General features: G+C 44.7%; 1 pseudogene; it reads left to right on the forward strand.

Moving 5' to 3' along the window:
* The first annotated feature begins 4,707 nt into the window (after positions 1-4,707).
* LOC118623707 lies at positions 4,708-4,959 on the forward strand (annotated as a pseudogene).
* Positions 4,960-9,533: the final 4,574 nt, after the last annotated feature.

Here is a 9,533-nt window from a genome sequence, read left to right on the forward strand (position 1 = left end):
CCTGAAAAGCTGTCATTTAAAATTGATGGCCATATAAAGAGTTTCCCAGACAAGAAAAAGTTAAAGGAGTTCATCACCACCAAACCATTATTATATGAAATGTTGAAGGACATTCTTGAAGAAAAAGATTAAAAATATTAACAAACAAAATGGCAAAGAATACATAGCTATCAACAACTACAAACAAAATGAACAAGCAGAACAGAAACATTCTCATAGATACAGAGAAATTTTGTTGGTTGCCAGATGGGAGGGGGGTTGGGGGAATGGGTGAAAAAGGTGAAGGGATTAAGAAGTACAAATTGGTTGTTAAACTGACAAACGTCAAAGGGAAGGGGGATTGGGGGTGGAAAAAAATAAACCAAAGAACTTATATGCATATATGCATATAACCAATGGACACAGACAACAATGTGGGGAAAGGCAGAAGGGGGGGGGCGGGAATGAGGAGAAGGGGGTCAATGGGGGAGAAATGAGGAACATCTGTAATACATTCAACAATAAAGGTAAGTTAAAAAAATAAATAAACTGCAAGCTCCTTTAAAACCAAATAAGACTATGTTATACTTACATTTTGCACTTAATATTTGTTGAATGCTATAGAAAGGCGCCTTCTCATTAAAGAGAAGAATAATGACACTTCCTTTAAAAAAAGGTTTATCTTCCCAGCCACCCCATGTTCCGCCTACAAACGAAGTCCTATCAGGAGAAATGTATGTGCAAGTGTAAAAGGAAGGCCTCGTTGTTACTAAGGCTAAGAATTAGGATGGCAAGGGCCAGATGTCATGGCCTCGGCCAGCTTATCTAGACACACAGGGAAAGGAACTCCACTTTCAGCCTCTGCGGCCTCTCAAACACCGGGGTCTCTCCTTCGAAAAAGCCCTCTTCCTCCGAAAACGATGGCGGGTGCTACCCCCAAAACTCCCAAACTCTTATCTAGGTGACAGTCACGTCTCTGGGGTGGCCCCTGCCCTGTTCAAGTCACCACCTTTTCAAAAAGACACCTCGACTTTCTACAAAACTCGGCGCCAAGAGAGAAGCGCCCACCTCCTAGCCACCACCCATTCGGGCCGCTCCGGCTCCGGCCCCGCTGGAGTCCCAGAGCAGGGGCTGTCGGTGCTGCCTGCTCCCGAAACCCGCGGTGGCCACGGCCCACCACTTCCGACGCTCTTCCTCCTACCACCTATCCAGTGCCAGAGCAACCTCTTCTCGCAGCCCCCAGAGCCCACTTACCGGGTCCGCCGGGGCCCACCTGGACAGCCTTCCGCTTCCCTTTGCGCCGTACCCAACGGCAGAGCAGCGCAGCACCGCGCCGCCAGCTCTAGTTTGAAATCCTGCACCAGCCAATCACGGAGAAATTTATTCCTCCCGCGCTGTCCCTCTAGGCTGCAACGCACGCGCAGCAACGCCACAGAGGAGGGTCGGGGACAGAATTAAGCATGCGCGTTCTCATAGCGAGAAGCCAACAGCGGCCATTTTGACTACGGTCAATGTCACCAGTTATGGTTTTCTCCCCACCCCGCCCCAACCTCCCCTAAGCCCTTTCCTGAAGCCATTTAGGATGCCATGCCGACTAAGGGCAAGTGATAATTCTTTTTTTTTTTTTTTTTTTAATCCTCACCCAAGGCTACCCTTGCATTTATCTTCAGATAGAGCGGAAGGGAGGGGGTGAAACATGATGTGAGAGACACATTGAGTGGCTGCCACTCACACGACCCCAACCGGGCTCGGGACAATCTGCAATCCAGTTATATGCCCTTAGTGCAACCAAACCCAGGACTCTCTGGTCCACAGGCCGACACTCTAACTGCTGAGCCAAACCAGCCAGGGCTCTTCTTTTCTTTTTTATTTTTTTAAAATTGATTTTTAGAAAGAGAGGAAGGGAGAGAGAGAGAGACATGATAAGAGAGAACATCGACTGGCCACCTCTTTCATGTCCCCCCCTGGGGATCAGGCCCGCAACCTGGGCATGTGCCCTGATGGGGAATCAAACAGGCAACCTCTTGGTGCATGAAACAAGGCTCAACCACTGAGCCACATCGGCAGGGCAAGAGATAATTCTTGAGTACAAATTCTTGGCCTCACTGTTTCCCCCAGGCAGGGACAAGGGCTTTTAGAAACTATTGACTTAGTGTCAGGTCTGGCTGTTGAATAGGAAGAAATCTGGAAGGAAATAGAACAGCAATCATTAACAACCGCCCTGGTCGGTTTTTCTCAGCAGTTGCAGCTCCTGGACCAATGAGTGGTGAGTTCGATTCCAGTCAAGGGCACATACCTCAGGCAGGGTCGTGCTGGAGGCAACCAGTCAATGTGTCCCTCTCACATCGATGTTTCTCTCTCTCCCTTTCTCTCCTTCTCTCTCCCTCCCAGTCTATATGAAGATAAATAGAAAAAAGTACATATATCCTCAGGTGAGGATTAAAAAAAAGAAAACCTAAAAAAATCATTAGCAACCATATATACTGTGCTACGTGATGCCCTCATTCTTTGATGCATTCATCCAGGTTTTAATTTGACACCTATTTATTAAGTGCACCAAATTCATAACAAGCACTCTACCAGCTAGAAATTAGGAAAATAAAAATTATATGGCCCTGGCTGGTTTGGCTCAGCGGTTAGAGCATTGGCCTGTGGTCTGGAGAGACCCGGGTTCAGTTCCCACTAAGGGCACGTACCTCGGTTGTGGTTTGTCCCTGGCCCTGGTTGGGTCATGCGGGTGGCAACCACTCGATGTGTCCCTTTCACATCGATGTTTCTCTCTCTCTCTCTCTCCCTCCCACTCTATCTGAACAAAATATCGGAAAATGTCCTCGGGTGAGGGTAAAAAAAAAAAAAAGATGATATGATTGCTTTCCAGTAGCCATGAATGAAAGAGGCAGCTCGGGTAAACAAAAATAAATACAAAATGAAAGTGCTATAATTCCATTTAATAAACGTTCAATTAGAACTTGGCATTGTGCTAGTATGGGGCTTTCATACTTTCTTTTCTTCCATGATCCACTGTGAGAAATACATTTTACATTACAACCAAGTATCACAGAACTCTGCTTATCCTGACTACATGAACTCTGAACTTTTCTTTTTCTCCCATGTTAGTTTTCTCTACTTTATTGAATTTATTAGTCAGTAATAATTGGCTACACACAACTTGAAAAAATACTGGCTACAGTTTAGAAGAAGCAGTGTGCTTTAATGGAAAGATCACAGATTTTTTTTTTTAGCCCCGGCCGGTGTGGCTCAGTGGTTGGAGCATTGGCCCACGGACCAGAGAGTCCCAGGTTCGATTCCTGCTAGGGGCACATACCAAAAACAAACAAACGCAAAAAAAAAAGATCACAGATTTTATAACCAGAATACCTGATTCTATTTAAACAAATACTGATAGAGCACTTTGGTGTGGCAAGCATACCACTGAACCTCTATATTATCACTTCTTTCCCCTTCTGTACTTCACTTTCTGTGACTATAAAACAGAAATAATAGTACCATCCCTATCTCACAGGTTTAGTCCCAGATAAAAGAAGAAATTATATGGGAGACAATTAAAGTTTATACTTTGTAAATTGTAATACAGATTGTTATTACTATTATTAGGAAAGAGATGAAGAAAAAGACATAGCAACTGTATGTATATTATCCCATTTAAACCTTCCAACAACACTTTCAGGTCAGGAGCACTCAATTGCATTAACCTGTGTCTCCTTAGATACCTACAGTAATACAATGAAATAAGCACTAGGATTGAATTGTGTAAAGTGCTTTAGAGCCCTGGCCGGTTTGGCTCTGTGGTTAGCACATTGACCTGCGGTCCAGAGAGACCCGGGTTTGGTTCCCGCTAAGGGCACGTACCTCGGTTGTGGTTTGTCCCTGGCCCTGGTTGGGTTGTGCGGGTGGCAACCACTCGATGTGTCCCTTTCACGTCGATGTTTTTTTTCTCTCTCTCTCTCCCTTTCTCTCCCTCCCACTCTATCTGAACTAAATAAATAAATAAATAAATAAATAAATAAATAAATAAATAAACATAAGTTTAAAAAAAATAAAGTGCTTTAGAGCACAGAGGAAGCATTTAATCCTATCTTGGGAGTGGGAGTGTTAGAAAAGCCTACAGAGACTTGATATCTGAGCTGGGTCTTGATATGTGAATAGGAATTTACCAGATAGAAAGAGGTGGCAAATTCCTAATGGGAAGATCATGTGACCTCTCAGGAATGAGTCATGTGTATATACAAACAAGTGATTTACAAAGGTTTAGTGCTGTGAAGGAACATGTATCTCAACATCAGGTGACATTGGGGATTCAGTGGGTGTGGCCTCTTGGGCAGCTTTGGCCTGAGGAAGGGAAGGAGAAGCTAGCAAAATATGTGGGGATAGACTAGGAAGAGATTGGACTATATCTTGTAATAAGCACAATAACAAGACAATAGGGCTTAGACTGACTGTGACTAGGTCTGCATTTTACAGAGATCATATGCTCAGATGGCATGGCATGGAGGATGGGCTAGAGAGTGAAAAATCTAAGAACAAAAAACCTTTTTTGGGGGGGAGAGGGGTACGTGCCCTCGCAGGAACCGAACCCAGGACTCTCTGGTCCACAGGCTGATGCTTTAACCACTGAGCCAAACCAGCCAGGGCCAGAAAGTCTCTTGTTAGTTATGGAAGCAATCCAAGTGCCCATCAATAGACAAGTGGATGAAAAAGTTGTGGTACATGGCAGACCAAGGGGTAGCTGCATATGTTGAAGGGCACAGCCTGCAGATTTCATGTTTTTGTAAGATTGAAGTCATAACAGGTCCAGAAACTGACATCCAATTCCATTTCATTGGTATCAAAAAATATTTCAACTCTTATATTCTCACAGGTAGAATGAATTGTATACTGGCCACATATGGAGTCATTCCTTTGCTGGTTTTATACTTTAAGTTAAGATCTAAATAAACTCCAGCTGTGATAGCAACATAAAAGGATTCTAAACTGTACCTCATCTGTTAATTTCCCATGCCTGAAGAACCTAATGTCAACTCATCATGTGATATTCAATTTATACAATAAATTATGAACTGGGCGGGGGGGTTGTGGTACATATGTACAATGGAATATTACTCGGTTATAAAAAAGAATGAAATCTTACCATTTGCAAAAGCATGGATGGACCCAGAGGGTATTATGCTAAGTGAGATAAGCCAGTGAGATAGTCAGTGAGAGAAAGACAAGTACCACATGATTTCACTTATATGTGGAATCTAAAGAACAAAATAAATAAACAAACAAAATAGAAACTGACTCAAAGACCCAGAGAACAGACTGATAGTTGCCAGAGGGGAGGAGGATTGGAGGACTAGGTGAAAAAAATGAAAGGATTAAGAAGTACTATTTTGGTAGTTACAAAACAGTCACAGAATATAAAGTATAGCATAGGGAATATAGTCAACAATATTGTAATAACGATCTATGGCGCCAGGTAAGTACTGGAAATATGGAGGGGGGAGGTCCGCTTTGTAAAGTATATGATTATCTAACAACTACGTATACTATACACATGAAACTGTGGTAAGCAGTTTGACAGCCATGAGCAGAGCAAGGATGAAGGTACAGAAGGTCACTAGGGTGGAAAGCCCCAGGTGCCTAGCAATGGGCAAAACTGGGAAAACAAGGACCTGGCTCCTAAGGTAACCTTTCTTCCCCTAGTGTATCGTTGGTCCTGCAGTTTAGACCCCCTTCCCTGGCCTTTCATACTGCTGGTCTTTGGTTTCAACCATCCCCTGGCATATTGATAGTCATGCGGTAGACCCCCTTAGAGGAGGCACAGGGGCCAAAGGGTGGCCTCAAGTGACTCCCATTCAGGCCCTTGCATGACCACTCCCTTAAGCATTAACCCCTAGGGATAACATCTAAGCCTTAGTTGTGTTTCAGCTCCAGGCCCAGAAAAGCAACAAAACCAGACAAGCAACATCTCAGGACCGGCTACATTGACTAATGACCCCTGAAAGGACACACCTGGAAAGCTGATGAATATTCTATTGAGATCCTCCCCTGGGACTGCCCCTAAAATTTCCACCCTTAAAAGCCCTTGGGATAGAGAACCCAGCAGTTTCACCCTCTCTGGTGCCTTTCCTGTCCCCCTCTTCTTCCCCGTAGGTGCATTACTTTTACCTTTCTCTTTCTCCTAAGCGCCAAAACTCTTCTTTTGCCTTTGTAACTTGTTTCCTGAACCCATTTCTTTTACGTCTCACTTCTACCTCTGTGACTTAAAATCTAAATAAACTTTTGCTTGTATTTGAGTCTTGACTCTGAATTCTTTCTTAGGCAGAACTCAAGTACTGAGGTTGCTGAACTGAGGTCTCTCCACTTGTCTAATGTCTGGTGCCTTTCTCACTGCCAAAAAAACTAATACAAAATAATATTGAATGTAAACTGTAATTGAAAAATAAAAATTAATTAATAAAAAAATGAAAGATTTCTGCTTTATCATTAGGGAGAGAGGGCATAAACTGGATTAGACCAGTGGCAGTGGGGCTGGAAAGAAAGGGATAGGTGGGAAAGATATTCATGAAATTAAATGGACTTATTAAATTATTAAACCTGGTGGTGAGGGGAAGATGGGGGTGTAAAATGACTCAGCTTTCTCCCTCTCCCTTTCAGGCCTTATTCAATTACTGAGTGCAACTTCTTAGTATGTCTTGTATGCTCCCTCTTTTCTCCTTCTAGTGGCATCATCCTTGCTCAATTCAGTAGTCCAAACCAACAATGAAACTGTATACCCGTCACTTGCATTTACACCTTGAGTGATCTTTTTTTAAAATGCAATTTTATTTATATTTTAAAATATGTTTTTATTGTTGTAGAGAGAGAGGAAGGGAGAAGGAGAAGAAGAAACATCAATGTGAGAGAGAAACATCTATTGGCAGACTCCTGCACGCACCCCGACCCCAACCATGGGTTGAGCCCAAAACTTGGGCATGTGCCCTGACCAGGAATCAACTGGTGACTTTCTGGTCAGCATAGGACTATGCTCAACCAACTGAGCCACACCTGCCAGGGCAAAAAATGCAATTATAATCATGCCTCTCTCTTGTTTAAAACCATTAATGACTTCAACCTCCTCCTCAATAAAGACCAAAATCCTTAACAATGCTCCCTAACCTGGCCCTTGCTAGCAACTGGAGCTGCACTTTCTGACCCTCTGGCATTTGCAGTACCTCCCACCCCCACCCCAGCCTCTTCACCTGGCTAAACTCTACTCACTCTTCTAGGCAACTTAACTGTTTTCTGCCTTGTCCAGGGAGGTCTGAGGCCTGGAGCCATGCCTTTGCTATAAACTCCCCTAGCACACCGTTCCACCCCTTCTGTACATTCGAAAGCAATGATTTGTTTCATCTTCCTGGTTCTTCCAGTTACCAGTTTTTGGCCTTTCACAAGTCATCTGTGCCTTTGTTCAATCGCCTATAAGAGGAAATTATAATAATGACAGAGTTGTTGAGAGGAAGAAGTGAGATATCCATATAAAGAACTTAGCATAGTTCCTGGCACACAGTAAGTGCTCAGTAAATATTCCTGATTTTCCTTACTGAACTATAAACTTCCAAAGAACAAAAGAGGGTACTCCTCTTATTAACTATATTCTCTTGCTTTTGCACCTCCAATACATAGCCATTAGAGTAAACAGAAGGAGTTCAATGGTATGGTGGTAGTATTCCACCCCACCGCCCAGACCTTGCATCCCAAATAATGAATAAGGGGCTGGAAACAGTTTCCCCTACACTTCCCTCCAACCAAAGTGCCACAACACTCCTCCCATTCCACTCAGCTCTCTTCCCTGCTGCACCAGCCAGCTGGGTGAGAAATAAGTACAGAAAAGGTAAGGTTGGGGGGAGAGCTAACCCCCTTTGTTACCGGAAAGGGCCCTTTGTTACCTGAGCCAGTCTGCCTAGGGCCAGCCGGTAGTGTGTGGGTTCTTGACTTCCTGCGGGAAAAATTTCACAACACAAGTCCAGGTGAATTTCAGAGTAAGTTTATTAAAGCTGAAAGTGAAACAAGAAAGAGCTAGGGAAATGAACCTAGGTTGGTCTGCTTTGGCTCACTAAGAAGTCAGAGAAAAGGGGGCCTGGGGACAGGTTCAGGGGGGTTGTCTGGGACAAACTGCTGCTGCATATTGTTGTCCTGGTTGAAAGCCTCACAGGGTCCCTTAGAGTTTAGGAGATGCAAGCCTGAGGGGGAAGTGGGGAAGGAAGTGAGGGTGTGCCCCTGGGAAGGAGAGCGTGCCCTGGGGCCTTTGTTTTGAGGGATTTTATTGTTTTGTTTTTTTAATCCTCACCTGAGGATATTTTTTCATTGATTTTCAGATAGAGCAGGAGAGAGAGAGAGACAGAGAGAGAGAGAGTGAGAGAGAGAGAGAAACATCTATGTGAGAGATACATGGATTAGTTGCCTCCTGCACGACCCCAACAAGGGATGAGATCAAACGGCAACTGAGGTACATGCCCTTGACTGGAATTGAATCTGAGACTCTGGTCCGTGGGCCGATGCTCCAACCACTGAGCCAAACCAGCCAGGTCTGTTTTGAGGAGTTTTAAAGGCTGGGTGTCTACGGCCAGTGTAGCTCATTTGGTTGAGAATCATCACATGGACTGAGAGGTCTTGGTTTGATTTGACTGAGAGGCACATGCTCAGGTTGCTGGCTTGGTGGGGGGCTGGGGAGGGGGCATGCAAGAGGCAGCCCACCAATGTTTCTCTCATGGATGTTTCTCTCTCCCTTCTTCTCTCTCTCTAAAAAAAATAAAATAAAATAAAAATGAAAAACATTTAAAGGCTGGGCATTTAGGGGATGATTTCAATAGAATATTCATCAGCTTTATGCTGATATACCAAAATGAGATTTATTCTCTTAACTTCGTCGGTCCTTGGGTGTGGTTAGCAAATTGGACTATGCTGTCTCCCTGAATGTGGTGATTAAGTTATTTACCCTCTGGCTGGGGAGATGTGCACCCATTTACACTTAAGTGTCCCTGGTTTGGAGAAGATAGGATTTACTAGATGGCTGTAAACTGCTTGGCATCTAGATTTTCTAGATACCTGCAAACTGCTGTTTATCTGTTTCCCTATTCCACTTGTCCTGGCTTACTAGCCCGTCTCATCTTCCCAAACTATAGTTTGCTCCGTAGGGAAGCATCCTGGGACTGAACCTGTAACGGGAAAAGCATGAGATCGGGTGCCAGAAACCACTGGTTCCATTCCCAGCTCTGCCACTCATTAGAGGCGCACCCTCTTGGCCTGGTTATTTAATCTCCCGCGTCTGGAAAGCGCCACTCGCTGGGTGGTTCTGAGGCGCCAGCGAGGTAATGGCCGTAAAAAGGCTTCTCTTTACCGGAACGCGCCGTCGGAGGGTGCGATAGTCACATTCCCCACCGCCCCGCAAGCCCACGCGCGCGCAGGAAGAGCAATCAGCCCAACCCGCTCCCGCCCCCAGCAGCCGCCTCGCAGGGAGCCGCTAATGGGATTTATGCTAATGATGGGACGCGGGTGACCATGGGAGCGCG

This window comes from Molossus molossus, unplaced genomic scaffold (genome assembly GCF_014108415.1).
Source record: "Molossus molossus isolate mMolMol1 unplaced genomic scaffold, mMolMol1.p scaffold_m16_p_10, whole genome shotgun sequence".
Taxonomy (NCBI): domain Eukaryota; kingdom Metazoa; phylum Chordata; class Mammalia; order Chiroptera; family Molossidae; genus Molossus; species Molossus molossus.